Below are 15,301 nucleotides of genomic sequence, written 5' to 3'. Positions count from 1 at the left end.
AAGAGTAGCTTTCTAGGCAAGCTTTAGGCTGGTGAGCAAGCATCCCATCTCATATTACTTCAGGGGCATGTCTACTGGTTCTGCATGGTCTGGTTCTGATCTACTGGTTCTGCATGACTCTTGAGATTGCTATAAAACCCAGGCCCCTCCTACCTGCTCCAAATCTGTAAACAAGGTGGTAATGGTGCTCTGAGGACCCCTGTTCTCTCTGCTGATGCTCTTGAGACCTCCATCTCTGGCATGCCAGACAGCACTATGGAGACAGTGTAGACCAGGGGAGGGCAAAGTCTGGCCCACGAGCTAGATCAGACCTACAGCAGACTCCATTTTCCAGAAGCCCCTGCTCGCATTGCTGCAGCAGGTTTCCATGGAGACCCCAGGAGCAGCAGCACAGTGAGCTCAGGGTTTCCATAGAGACTGGCCCCAGGAGTGCCGCCAGGGTACATAGCTGGCCGAGGAGACACTGGGCAGGGGCGTGCAAGCAGTGGATCATGGCTCTGCCCCAGCAGTGCACGCAGGCAGCAGATTGCAGCTCTGCCCCGGCTCTGAACCATGATGTTTCCACTGCAAAATTTAAGCCTTGGAGCAGCTCCCTGCCCAGCTGCACACCCTGCTAGCACTGCTTGGCCTGGTCTCCATGGAAACCCTGGCCTCACACTGTCATGGCCCTACAACTCACAGAGTCTCCATGGAAACTGGCCGCAGTGACATGGGCAGGGGCTGCTGGGAAATCGAGTCTGGCCACCAGCCAGATCTGCCATTTTGCCCACCCCTAGTGTAGACATAGTGTAAGTCTCAACTATATTAAAATTCCAGAGCCATGATGCAAACAGTCCTATTTAAGATGGTACAACAACCATCAGAAAATACTGTGTTGTTAATGGCATCAGAACAGTTTTATGCTCTAGAACAGTGGTTTTCAAACTAGGGTACCTGTATCCCCAGGGGCAGGGTTCGAATAATGGGGGAGGGGGCTGAGCCCCCCCATAAGAGATAAGATCCCCCTGTAAGATTGAAAATCATCACCTCCAATTTTATTACGGCATCATGATGGGCAGCCCAATTTTTTTTGCAGACCCCCAAGAGTCAAAGTGTAATTTGAACCCTGATCAGTGGTACATGGTGGTTTGTCATTGGGTATATGCCTAAATTCTCATAATAGTGGTGGAGCGTCTAATAAATCAACACTCAGTAAGTAAATGGCATTTTGCCACACATGGATGTTGGTGTTGACATTCTTCCTAACAAATTAACATGGAGACTTGCGCCAGGTGTATGGGGTATGAGCAGCAGTATTTTGTAGATAAAAAGGTCAAAAAAGTTTGAAAACCATTGGTCTAGAACTTCACACTGATGCTACCCTTTTCCAGATTTCCTTAATGGAGTGCATTGTCTAGAATAGGCTTATATCAAATCTGTGACAAAAATAGGAATTAAAAACAATTAAAAACATTGGGGACAGAAATCAAAAACCTAGTGAGAACTAGGACACTGAACGTACCAAAAGAAGGAGAGACCAGAATCATCACAGCAGAGGAGACAGTGAAGGACATTTGTGTCTTTATAAAGTATATGAACAATGTTTCCTTAAGATCTCAAAAGGGCAAAAGGTTTCTCAAGTAAACAAATGCAGATTAAAAAAAGTATCATGAAAATGCCCTGTTCCAGGGTTCTACATGATACACACAGAGCACTTTGAATTAACTTGTAGGCCTTATCTGCATGCGAAGCTATATTGCTTTTACAGGGATAATCCCAACCCCTAGCACTGATGCAATTATGCCACTATAAATGAGTTTCTAGTAGGGGTGTGCAAAACGGGCTGTATTTGATTTGGATTCGGATTTGGCCCACGTCAGGGACAGTGATTCAATTCGTTGATCGAATCTGGGGATTCGATGCTGATTCGGAGAATCATTGATTTGGCCGTAAGCTCAGCTTGAAACATTTCTTCTACATACCTCAAATGTACCAGGCGTGGCTCATGAATGCTGCAATGCTGGGACAGGTGGAGCGTCCCACAGGAGCATGGGGGGCCCCCCCAGGTGCTTGGTGGCAAACCCAGAAGTGGACCAGAAGTACTTCCGGTCCACTTCCAGGTCTGCTGGGGAGCACGCAGGGGGGCGCCCCATGTCCCCCTGGCTCGGCAATTGGCTGCAGGGGGACCCTATGGACCCCCCCCCCCCCAAGACCCAGGAAGCACCAGTCACAGAGCTGGGGGGCGCATGGGGGGGGGGCCCGGCACGCTCCCCAACAGACCCGTAAGTGAACTGGAAGTGCTTCGGGTCCACTTTCAGGTCTGCTGTCGAGCATGCTGGAGAGCTTCCCATGTTCCTGTGGGATGCTCCATCTGCCCCAGCATCGCAGCATTCATGAGCCCCTACTACCTAGAGGTATGTAGAAAAAACATGTAAAGCTGTGTCTATGTCCAAATCTCCGAATCTTTCTGAATCTTTCTGAATTGTTTTGGAGGGTTCCGATTTGATTCAGAGAGATTACAGGGTCTCCTGATTTGATCCGGATTTGGAGATTCAGCCACTGAATCAGGCCGAATCTCCGCCGAATTGAATCAGGGACCAAAGCTTCGCTCAGCCCTAGTTTCTAGTAGTATAGCTTATTCCCTTAAGAGAAATAAAATATGGAAGTATGAGATACTTCTATGCTAGTATCACTGTATTTACTTCTTGGGGGTTGTATCTTTCTAACTGTATGGTAAGATACCACTAACTAAACTAAACTACTAAAAAATCTGTTTGTAGCCATGGAATTCATATGCCTTATTAACTTCAGTGCATAAACACGGAGCAGTGGTGCCCAACCCTTTTGCCCCATGGTCCTGACAGGCAGTGACAGGTCCATCCTTGGGTCAAATCCAGCTGGTGAATCCAGCTGTTTGGCCCAATCAGGCATATGGGGCAGGCAGGACCCAGGCCTGATCCTGCTGCATAAGGGAGGGGCTAGCCTGGCCCCAATCCAGCTGTGCAAGGGGTGGGGTGCAGTCTGTCCTTGATCTGGCCACACAGCAATGGCCCAGCCAGCCCTAATCCAGCTCTGGGGGAGAAGGAAGTGGGAGGAGGGTATGGGACAGGGCCAGCCTGGCCCTCATTTGGAATGGGTGTGCTTGGTAATTTCTTGACTTATGGGGAGTCCTGCGGGCTGGATGTCATGGCTCCATGGGCTGGATTTGGCCTGTGGGCTGGGGGGGGTGAGCATCCCTGGTACAGTGTTGCCAACTCCTAGGCTCTTTACTGTAACTCTGGTCATTTTTTGGTTTCTTAACTTTTTTATGATACCATGATGGAAGGTTAATTAATCACTGGAGCAGTCTACCTAAGGGAGGCTGTGAAATCTTCATCACTGGCAGTTTGTAAGAAGAGGTTAGACATGAAGAAATTAGGACACGGGGAGCTGAGGAAGGTTAAGGATGTAGTGGAGGATAGGGAAGGCAGGTGGATATTGAGGGGATTCCATTGGAGAGGGAGCAGCTAGGTGGCAGCTCCATGCCCTAGGGCAGTGCAAAGGGAGGGTCATCTCCTCTTAGCAGCCAAGAAGAAACTGCAGTCTTGCAAATAGATGGCAAATCACCAGGTTTTGGTGCCTGCAGGAAGAGATCTTGAGATGATGCCAATAATTTCTGGGTTTGGGGTATCAGTAGGTCCCCAGACCTAGCCGCAACCCCCACCCCAGCCCTGGAACTTCCCTTTTGCCTAGGATGCTAGCAGAAGAAATAAGTGTTCTGGCAGCAGACAGCAGTTGGGGTGAAGGTGGGGGATGTTGCAGACACAAGACAAGTGATGGGGTGAGCCAGGGGAACAATATTAGAATACAATTAATAGTACAATTAATTATCACACTTTGCTTCAAAAGAAGCTGCATTTATTGTAACTATTGCTAATTTTATATATTTGTGTAGCTGACAGAATTCATGCAGTTAAATGATTTTAAAGTTGTTTAAATGTATTGACTGTGTCTAAAATTGATTATGTTTTAAAATAAGGTTTAAGAGTTCTCAGCATAACTGCTGCACTGTAGATTATTGAAGGCTGCGCATGGGTCAGTGTTTTTCTAGTTGTTAACAAGGTGGCTGATGCTGTGAGCGGTATTGCATATGAAGCTCATTGCAGCTCACATAAACCATTATTGAAAAATAATAGGAAGTTTGCTTTACATTTCTTGAATGCTTGTTATCCACTTTCCAGTCACACTTTATAGGCCTGGTAGAAGAGGAGAATATGGAGGGAAGGTACAAAAAGCAGACAGGGAGAGAGGCAAGAAGAGAAGATAATAATATGAAATGTGCAGCAGCTTCCTTTTCTTCAGAGCAAGCAGATGGCAAGTGATCTCTGTTCAAGCAGCCGTATGTATTCATGTGTATGTTTAATGTTGACATTTCCATCCCAAACGATCATGTGCACGTTCATTATCACACATAGAAGGGGGGACACACTGAAAAAATATGATTATTTTCTTCCCCTTAAATCTCATGACTTTGGGAGTTACTGTCATGATTATTCAAGCTCTAAGGGATCATGAGTTTTGATTTATGGAGGTTGGCTATAGCAAACACAACATATTGCAAGTACCAGTTTCTGACAGCAGAGGCTAATTTAATTATTACACCAACCATATATGCGGCTAAAGTGTACACAGTCTTTTTGGTAAAAGACAATGAAAACAAAGTGCAAATTCTTTCTTAAGCAAATTCAGCCAGAGATTAGGCCTGTGCGAAGCAACAAGTATTTGCCTCAGATTTGGATTTGACTGATTCAGAGGACTGTGATTTGATTTGGCTGAATCAGATCCAAAAGATTCAGCGCTGCTTCGGAGATTTGACCATAGACTGAACAGGCAGCTGACACAGCTGCCTCCAGCTTGTAAGTCTGTTGGGGTTGTGGAGGAGTGGGGGCTTTGCCCTGCTGCCACTTGCCAGCCAGGGCAGGGGTGCATGGGATGTGGGTGCAGCAGCGCTGAGAGCAAGGGCTATGCCCTGCTGCCGCTTGCCCCCTTCTGCCTGGAGCAAGCGCTGCCTGCATCCTGCTCCCTCCCATCCTGGCTGGGCAAGTGGCAGCAGGGCAGAGCCCCCACTCCGAGCGCTGCCATGCCCACATCCCGCGCCCCCCTGCCTCAGCTGGGCAGCTTGTCCAAGCGCCAGCCCCAATCCCTCCCTCCCCCACGTTCCTTGCCTCCCCCCTCCCCCAACCCCAACAGACTTATCAGCTGCCTGTTTATGGCCAAATCTCCAAAGCGACCAAGTCTTTTCCAAAGCTTTTCTGAATCAATTCGGATGCTTTGAATCGATTTGGAGCTTTTAATTCAATTCAGAATTGGAGATTCAGAATTGGAAATTCAATTCAGATTTGGAGATTAGGTCCCCGAATCAGGCCAAATCTCCTCCGAATCGAATAGGCTACTGAAGCTTCACACAGCCCTACCAGACATCTCTGTTATGTGGTGTCGGTGATTTAAGCAGGCTGTCCTGGCCTACTGACAACAAACAGATATTTAGGATTATTTAATCCTTCAGTTTAAGGATTTGTGTTTGTATATGTTTCTATAGGGCCTTAATATTGATTTCATAGACATTAGGGCTGGAAGGGACCTCAGAAAATCATTGAGTCCATCCCCTGCCCCAGGGGCAGGAAATCAGCTAGGGTCAAAGGATCCCAGCAAGGTAGATGTCCAAATGTTTCTTAAAAGAGTCCAGAGTAGGTGTTTGCACCACCTCTGGAGAGAGTCTTTTCTATGCCTTGGGGGCTCGGACAGTAAAGAAGTTTTTCCTTACGTCCAGCCTGAAATGGTCTTGGAGGAGTTTGTGACCCTTTGACCTTGTTGTCTCTTGGGGTTCCTCCAGATCCTGATGCACACTCCTTATATACTAATAGGCAGCCACCAGGTCCACCCGAGCCTTTGCTTTTCCAGGCTGAAAAATCCCATGGCTCTCAGCCTCTCATCATAGGGCCACTGGAGTAGTGTTGAACGCCATCAAGTTTTCATCTGCCCATTATCTGAGCCTGTCTAGGTCGACCTGGATCACCAGCCTATCCTCAGGCTGTCTAGGTCAGCCTGGATCACCAGCCTAGCTTATTAGTGCTATAGTGGGTTAAATGAGAGGCTCATAACCTTTTTGGACTAGAGGCATCCCTTCATAACTTTTGTGAAATGAGTAGCACACAATTTCAAAAATAGATTAATATATTACAGTGCTCATTTCCTTGCAGAGGGGCCAGGAAGGGGGTTGTGGAGGCCCGGCCAGGCAGGGACAAACGTGAGCCTGCACTTATCTGCTTAGCTTCTCACATCTGACTCATCGCCTTACGCTTCTGTAGCACTCTTCAAAGGATCTCATGACAGCTATCCATGTGCCTTTTCAACTAGGTTGAGAATCACTGATACAAATACATTCAGAAGTAAATATCCTGCTGGTAAGAAAGGAAACAATGATGGACTTTGGTGGGGGAGAGGAAAGAATTGGTTGAAGTAGCCTCACAATATTTCATGGTCTGGTACCATATCAGAAATGGGCATGATGGTGAGACTAAAAAGCCCACTGCCAGTGTAAAATCCTGCACCTTGCCTTGCGCTCTAGAGGTGGTGTCATCCTTGATGGCCTCTGTAGACTTGATCAGGCCCACAAAGTGATTGGAGTGGATCTGAAAAAAATTCTGACTGGTGGAAAGAGTGATTGTGTGCACATGCACAAAGCACAGGCCTTGGTGTGCTGAGAGCGTGCTCCCTGCTTGGGTGGGTTAAAGTGTAATCTAATGGGGACTATGGGGTGGAGTCTCTCTCCCCTGTGCAGGCTGTTCTGTGTTGTTTTCTGTGCCCTGTACCCTGCATCTTGCTCAATCTTCTCAAAGTCCAGCTTACTCACCCCTACCTAATCAGTGGCATTGTTTATCGAAGCGGCCTGTTTTCCCACTGCTCCTTGTAACCCCTCACCATTTCAAAGAGACCAGCCTTTAACCCCATTAATATAAGGCTTCATAACAGGCAGCGGGAGTTTAGTCAGTAGGGGAGGATGGAGGCCTTGTGGCTCACAGATGGCCCTACATTATGGGAAAACCAATAGGCAGAGCCATCTATCCATGGTACACTCTTCTCTGAGCAGACCAAGGGCAGACTGATGACCCTGCCTCTACACACACTCACAGCCACCGGACCCCTTTGCTCATGTACAGAACCTAACACTCCACTCAAGAGTCCCTTGAATCACAAATTCAGACACATGCCATCAGACCCTTCTTCCCAGTCCTGTATAAAATAATACCTGGCTCTTTTGTGGTACATTCTTTTCAAAGGAGGTCAGTATCTGTATTCCCCTATCAGGAAATTTAGGCATGGGGACATAACATGGCTGTCCAGTTTTACCCTTCTCACATTCATCTGTACACCATCTTTCTGAATACAGCTTCACAAATGTTTCCTCTATGCCCTTGCATTCAGTCACACATGTAAAAGTCAAAGGAGGATGAGTAAGCAGAGCACTGGATGGGGGCTCAAGAGGCCACTCTCAGTTCTGTTACATACTGTGTGTGACCTTTGGCAAGTCATTTAATGTCTTTCTGTCTCATTTCTCCATCTGTGACGTGAGCAAGATATTTACTCTTCTTTCAGGATTGTTGGAAAGACAAAGTCCATATCTGGTTCGGAAGTGCTCACACACTAGAGGACATCCGGTCAACTCAGCACGTCAATTTCTCTTTCCAAGCATTTTTTAAATGACCCTCCCCCCCCCCCCCTCCAAATTATGTATTTTTAAAACAAAGAGTATATATGTAATACATACAGTGCATGTACACCTCAGCCAAATGGTCCCTTTACTCTCCAGAGTAGGCTCATTCCTACAACTCTCAGTTTACTTCTGAGAGCCACTTTTCCCTTCAGGGACTGATCCAGGAATGCTGGTGCTAGGCCATATCTATGCTAGAAAACATCAGAAATACCTCAGATGTGATAGCAGTGATAGAAGCTGTCGTGTGAACCAGTTTCAGGCCTCTTTTATAACTGTATCACCTAATTCTAAGTGATAGAAATGCCATGGTCCTTTCTCCAGAACATTCTTTTCCATAGTTGTGACTGTTGCTATACCACTACGCTGCACTAAGGGAGAATTACTGATTCTGATTGTCCAAAAGGGGGTTCCCAAAATAAGGGTTAGATCCATGTATCTTGCTAATGGTTTGATCTTAATGCCAACTGGCACATATCGTTTGAGAATCTCTTGATTTCAGTAGGCTCAGGATCCTGCCCTTATTGACCATAGTGAGTTCTTTTAGCAGGGAATCAGTTCTTTTAGCTTCTTGTTCCCTTGGACCATCCCCAGAGATCTGAGAACGTTTAGAAAGAAGAACGAAGAAAAACAGAGGGAGACAGAAATGGATAACCCACTACAAAAACACCACAGAGGTAAATGATTGAATCAGCCTGAATACAACGTGAATGGCTAATGGAGAGAGAAAATGCACAATAAGAAAATTCTGAGAGAGAGAAAAGAAATATGGAGAGAAAACAAAAAAATGCAAGTTAGAGAAAACTCAGCCAGAGAGCAGAGACTCAGGATGATAGGAGCTGCCTACTCTGTGGGCTAGGGTCCAAAGTGCTGAACTACCAAAACTCGCTATTTGTGAGTTCAAGTCTAGATGTGGGTACTTGATCATCAGTTCAAAAGAGCTGCCCTTACAGGCTTCAAAACTTTGGAGGAGATGAGCAGCCAACAGAGGCAAAAGAACAGTTTAGGGGATATTTAGAAAGCTGGATGAGTACAAATTCATGGGCCCAGATGGCATGCTGAGGAAATTGGCTGATGTGACTGTAAAGTTGGTTGTTATCATCTTTGAAAACTCATGGCAATCAGGAGAGGTCCTGGATGATTGGAAAAAGGAAAATATAGTGCTCACCTCTAAGAAAGGGAAGGAGGAGGGTCCAGGAAGCTATAGACTCGTCAGCTTCACCTCAGTTCCTGGGAAAAAAAAATCATGGAGCTGGTCTTTCAGGAATCCATTTGTAAGCACTTGGAGGAGAAGGTGATTAGGAATAATCAGCATGGATTCACCAGGGGCAAGTCATGCCTGACCAACCTGATTGCCTTCAATGATGAGATGACTGCCTCAGTGGATGATATACCTTGTTTTTAGCAAGGCTTTTGATAAAGTCCCAAAACATTCTCGCAAGCAAGCTAAGAAAGTATGGGTTGGATCATGAATGACACATGCCCCCAGAGGCGGGTGGGGCATGGTGACTGCCTGTAGGCAGTGGTGGTGGCAGTGGCAAGGGTGTGGTGGCAGCAAGTGAGGAGCTCCTGCAGGCAGCCGCAGCGGTGCTGGTGGCAGAGGTGGGCTGAGCGGGAAGCTCCCGCAGGTGGCCGCAGTGGTGGCAGGGGCAGGGGGAGGGGAGGCGAGGGCTGACTGGTGTTTGGTGACCACCCGCAGATGCTACTGGCAGTGTTGGCGGCAGCCAGTGGCAATTGGCAACCGCCTGCAGACGCCACCAGCAGTGTTTGTGGCAAGAGGGGGGTGGCAAGTGGCGACCACCCACAGGTGCCGCCGGCAGTGTTGGCACTGCTTCTCTCAGGGGGTGCACCGCCATTCTCAGGGGGTGCAAATGCACCCGTATGTACCCCATATACATTGCCAGTGGGTTGGATGAATGGACTGTAAGGTGGATAGAAAACTGGCTGGATCATCAGGCTGAGATGGTAATGTTCAATGAGTTGATGTCTAGTTGGCAGCTGGTATCAAGTGGAATGCCCCAGGGGTCAGTCCTGGGGACATGGTTTTGTTCAATATTTTCATCAATGACCTGAAAGATGGCATAGACTGTGCCCTCAGCAAGTTAGCATATGACACACAAAGGGGTGGGGGGGGAATAGTAGATACACTAGACGGTTGGGCTAGGAGACATGGATAAATTGGAGGATTGGACCAAAAGAAATCTCATGAGGTTCAATAAGGAGAAGTGCGAAGTCCTGCACTTAGGAAGGAACAATCCCATGCAACAGTGTGCTCTTGTTGCAAAAAAGGCTAATAGCATACTGGGCTGCATTAGTAGGAGCTTTGCCAGCAGACTGAGGTAAATTATTATTCCCCTCTACTTGGTACTGGTGAGGCCGCACCTGGAGTACTGCATCCAGTTTTGCTCCCCCTCCCTGCTCCTCCCCCCACTACAGAAAGTATGTGGACAAATTGGAGAAAGGCAACAAAATGGCTAGGGGGCTGAGGCACATGAGATATGAGTAGGGATCTCCAGAATTCATGCCAAAAGTGCATGGAATAGCGGCTTTAATCTTGGAGTTTCACGTGCGCACATTCCCCACCATTAACTGGCAGTGGGGCCCCATTGCTTGCCACCCACACCTGATGGCCTGGAGGTGAAAATTGCATCATATTTAAAAATGCAGTTTTCACCTCCTGGTCATCAGGTGCAGGCAGTGAGTGGTGAGCAATGGGGCCCCTCCGCCAATTGTGGGGGAGGGAGGGACATGCAGGGGAAACTCCAGGATTAAAGAAGCCACTGTGCTGTGCTGAGCACTTCCAGCATGAATTCTAGAGATCCCTACTTATGAGGAGAGGCTGAGGGAGCTCGGCTTGTTTAGTCTGGAGAAGAGAAGACTGAGGGGGGCTTTAATAGCAGCCTTCAACTACCTGCAGGGGGGTTCCAAAGAGGATGGAGCTAGACTGTTCTCAGTGATGGCAGATAATTGAACAAGGATCAATGGTTTCAAGTTGTAGTAAGGGAAGTTTAGTTTAGATATTAGGAAAAACTTCCTCACTAGGAGGGGAGTAAAGCACTGGAACAGGTTATCTAGAGAGGCGGTGGAATCTCCATCCTTGGGGGTTTTTAAGGTCTAGCTAGGCAAAGCCTTGGGTGAGATGATCTAGTTGGTGATGGTCCTGCTTTGAGCAGGGGGTTGGACTAGATGACCTCCTAAGGTCCCTTCCAACACTCATTTTCTATTATTTCTTTGGTCAGAATGTTTTAAATACCGTGGATCCCTATTTGAAATCTCTAGGCTTCTCTGGTGAATCACATTTCCACACCTAGTAATTCCAGCATAGTTTGGCAGTCTTCAGCACTCTTGAAAAGGTCTCAAGGTATCCCAGGCTGCCATGGTACTCTGGTTGACAGTCATTGCCTTAGAGCTGTGGTTTATTCAACCCTTTCAGTGATTAAAGCGGGCAGACATTACATCTGTAATTAGGTTTATCTACTTACTGAAGGATGTTGCTCTGAGCCACGAGATAAAATTGCTTGTAGGATCTAAGGGAACATGGTCTGCACTACAGCAGGAATGTAACTGGGTCAGGGGGAAGGGCAAAAGGGGCACCACCCCCAGGTGCTGACGTAGGAGGGGTGCCAGTTTGACCCCCTCTCCCCAGCAGTCTTTATCAGAGAAGGAGCAGTCCTGCTCCATCCGTCTGTAGGAGCCAGGCAGGCACAGTCCAATGGTCAGTAGTATATCTGGGAGAGAGAAGAGGGGAGGGGAGGAGAGGGGGTGGAATGACATCACCCCTAGGAGATTTTTTTTCATAGGAGGGGCAGCCTGTGCCTGGGGCAGAGGGAGAGGGAGTGGGGCACTAGGAATGTCCCCTGCGGAGCCCATGCTGCTGTGCTATTCCCCAGCGGCAATAGCTCAAGCCCATGTTGCTGAAACAGCAACCACAGCAGTAACATCTGGCACTCAAGTGAGGAAAGCTGGGCAGGTTACACCCCTCTCCTTTCCTTTCCTCCATCTCTGCCTAATTGTACCTCCACCTCTGCCTCTGGTGCTGAAAGAAATGATTACTCCTCTGGTTCAGAATGGTAGCTAGCCCCAGCCACTGTCTATAAGTGTAATTTCAGTGTAACTACTCTGCTGTAGGATAGTACGTGTCCCTGACAGTACTATCCTATGGTGGAGTTAATTAATTTACTGCATCTTAATAAGGGTGCATGTGTAGATAGTGATGCTTTACTGTAGAGCTAATTAATCAGCTCCACAGTAGAGTGCACGTTTAGATGTACACTGTATCTATCAACTGCAAGCATAAAGTTCATGGGTGCAGGAGACAGGTCCAACCTTATGCAGGAAGTAGCAACCATTGTGTGGCAGGGCACTGGTAGTACCTGCCCCTTTAAGGGTTGAATCAAGCAGCCAGCAGGTGCTTGATTGCAGCAGCCATTTTAAAACACTGCCTGCCTATATAAACTGAGCAGCCCATTGCTGGTGAGCAAGGCAGAAATATTGCCTAGTTGAGCTGTGGTAGGAACAACCTTGGAGGTAAGGGCAGGAGCTTATGAGGATGGTTTAGAGGCTCCTGGTCCTGGGTATGACCTAAAACTACACCCTGTTGGAGATGTGTGGCCTGGTGGGGCCCCTGGTGGTGTGGGAGTCCCCAGAAAATGCCAGGCCAGTTACCTCCCTGATGAAAGGTGAGGAGGGGTGCCTTAACCCCAGCCCTGATCTTTGGGTGGCTTTTGGAGGCAGCTAGGAGAGTAGTGGGGGCCAGGTATGCCCATGTGTAGGTGCCTGAGCCCAGCAGGGATGCAGATCCTGGAGACCCCAGAGGGGGTAGTATGTAGAGTGTTGGGAGGCTGAAGTAATAGGCTTGAAGGGCTATGCATGTGAGGGGGCTGAGTAGGGCTGAAGTGCGAGTACACCTGAAGGACAGTTCTAGGGGTGTGCTGAATAGGGCTGAATGGGAGTAAGCCTGAAGGTAAGTGCAAGGGCCAGCCCCATGAGAAGTTGTTCCCGGTGAGGGCCTTGGGCAGAATTAGTCCATGGTTTGGCACAAGGCTGACCCACGTAGAGTAGGGGAACTTGCAGGAACTGAAGGACTGTGTGGCAAGACCAGTATGTGAGTAGCAAAGCCTGATGGCCCAAAGGGGGCTGCTCAAGGAGGAGCAAGGGTGAGGGAGTGTGCCCGCATAATGGGTGGTATGCTAGAGGCCCCAGTGAGAGGGGAGGTAGTATGAATGCGTGGGTGAGTGGAGCCCAAGTTTGGATTGGGTTTGCTCCAGTCTCAGACCAGGGAGCAATACTAATCCGGATGCCAGCTGCGAGGCATGGGCTACGGTATAGGGGAGGAACGGAGCTGCAAATAGTGCCCCTAGCACTGGGGCATGTAATGGGCCTTTTCTTGTATTTACCATCTGTTTGTAGGAATTGCGAAGTCATGCCCCATAGTGACAGGTGGGAGGCCAACATAAGACCCGGCCGCAGGACAGTCCCCCCGTTACACATTGCAAACCTCATCACCTTTTGGCTAGAGACAGAAGTTGCGCACAAATCAGCTTACGTGATCAGAAACTGGTTTAAACCTGTAACAGAACAAAAGTTCAGTGCACATAAACCGCTTTCAAAATGGCCAAAAGTGGTTTAAGACAAACCTGGTTGAATGTAGTATCAGACTTAACTGATTTGGGTCAAACCGGTTTATGGAACCTATGTCCCAGACCCTTTCCTGGTTCAAGTTAACTCACAGTCCCCCAGCATCCCAAGATGCTTTGCAGCCCTGGGCTGGGCTGTCTGCTTCAGGGAGTAGGGTTAACCCCGCCCCTCTACTCCCTATCCAGAGCACGGTCACTGCTTCAGCTGGCTAAGAAGCGGGTGGGGGTGAGAAACTGACTCTAGACGGCAGCCAGGTCTGCCTGGCAGGGGTGGAAATAGTTTTTTAAAGGAAATAGAAGCACAAATAGTTTTTTAAAGGGCTGCTTTCAGGTTGTATAAATTATATACAACTGAATTATAACTATCTGAGCAGAGTATAAGTCAATCTTGTATGGGGCTCAATTGGACAGTCTACTTCAGTGATTCTCAACTAGTGCCACAGCTCCCTGGGGTGCCTTGAGATCCTTTGTAGTGTAGGTTGCCATGCACTGTTGTACTGTGTGCAGACATGGTTCACAAGATAAACCCAGAGATTTCAAATAGGAATGTTGCCATGTGTGGTCTTTGTGCGTTCTTAGAAAAATCACTCATTTTTCTGTAGTCAAAAAACAAAGTGAAAACTAAGAGCTGGCATTTTCCAAAAGGTACCCCAAAACTAAAAAGGTTGAGAACCATTGGTCTCCATGCTTCCATATTTTGGAGGAAGGACACAGACTTTCAATACTTTTGGAGGAGGGGAGGACAATGTCAACATATTGCCATTAGGAGTGTCGGAACTGGACAGTGCATTGGTAATGTGTCTGGATACAGAGTTTTTTATATACATAAAATATAACCTTTTAGGGGGAGCAAACTTTCTATAAAAAAGATTGATTTATTAAACTTTTGCTTTTTTGCTTTGATTTATGAAACCTTTGCTTTCATTCCCTGTGCCTTTTGATTCTGCTTTCCTTACCTCCTCATGCATTTTTTTCCTTTATTTTTCACTGACAACGAATAGCTATAAGCTCCTAGACCAGTGGTTCTCAACCTCTTTAGACTCAAGGCATCACTTGGAAAATGTCAGCTTAGTTTGCACTCAATTTTAGGTAATATCAAGATAAAACCCTATTTACTTCTATCCAAAATGGGTTTTTTTTCTTCATTCAACAAGGGGGTAAAGAAACTGTCTTGCATTCAAGTACCAGCCAGGGCTAGCACTGCTGTGGCTCCAGCTCTTCTGACTCCAGCCCTCACCTGGGGAAGTCTGCATGGTGCAGGGGGGACTGAGCACGGGGAAGAGACCTTGTGGTATAAGATGAGAAATGAGCATGGGGCAGGGAGGGGATACACAGGGGGTTGTCCGGACAGCACATGGTATGGAGGGGACACAGAGGAGATCATGCAGTGCAGGGGTTGGGAGCTTGACAGAGCGTGTTGTGCAGAGGGAAAAGAGCATGGTGAGGGAGGGTGGGCTGCTCAGCAGCTGGAGAGCTAATGCAGCTCTGGCTCTGACCTGGAGCTGCCACTACTGTTGCCACCTGGCAAGAGTTTGGGTGCATTGGGTAAGCAGCACCAGCAAAGGGGTGACAAGGGAGGACAAGTGGCTGGGGGCAGGGGAGGGAGATATGAATTTAAAATGACCCTCTAATAATTAGATTCTAGACATGGGAAATTATAACACATTTATACATTTTCCATGTATAGAATCTAAGTACTGGGGGTAACATCATAAATTCAAAGTCATATTGGATTAAGGAAAATACAGCGGACCAATTCTTCAGTTCTTCCTCTGCCCCCAAATGTTTCAATCCAGACAAGCTTTGGCTTTTATTTTTGTTTCATGTTTAAGGAGTTTGATCTAACGTTCATTTGGCCTTGCATTGCACCCATAATGGACATGAAGAAAAAGTAACACAGTGGTGAAATGAACAGTGGCTTCTTACAACATAACAC

The sequence above is a fragment of the Alligator mississippiensis genome, chromosome 3, assembly GCF_030867095.1.
Source record: "Alligator mississippiensis isolate rAllMis1 chromosome 3, rAllMis1, whole genome shotgun sequence".
Lineage (NCBI taxonomy): Eukaryota > Metazoa > Chordata > Crocodylia > Alligatoridae > Alligator > Alligator mississippiensis.
The sequence above is the reverse complement of the archived record's forward strand: the minus strand, read 5'-3'. Positions refer to the sequence as shown.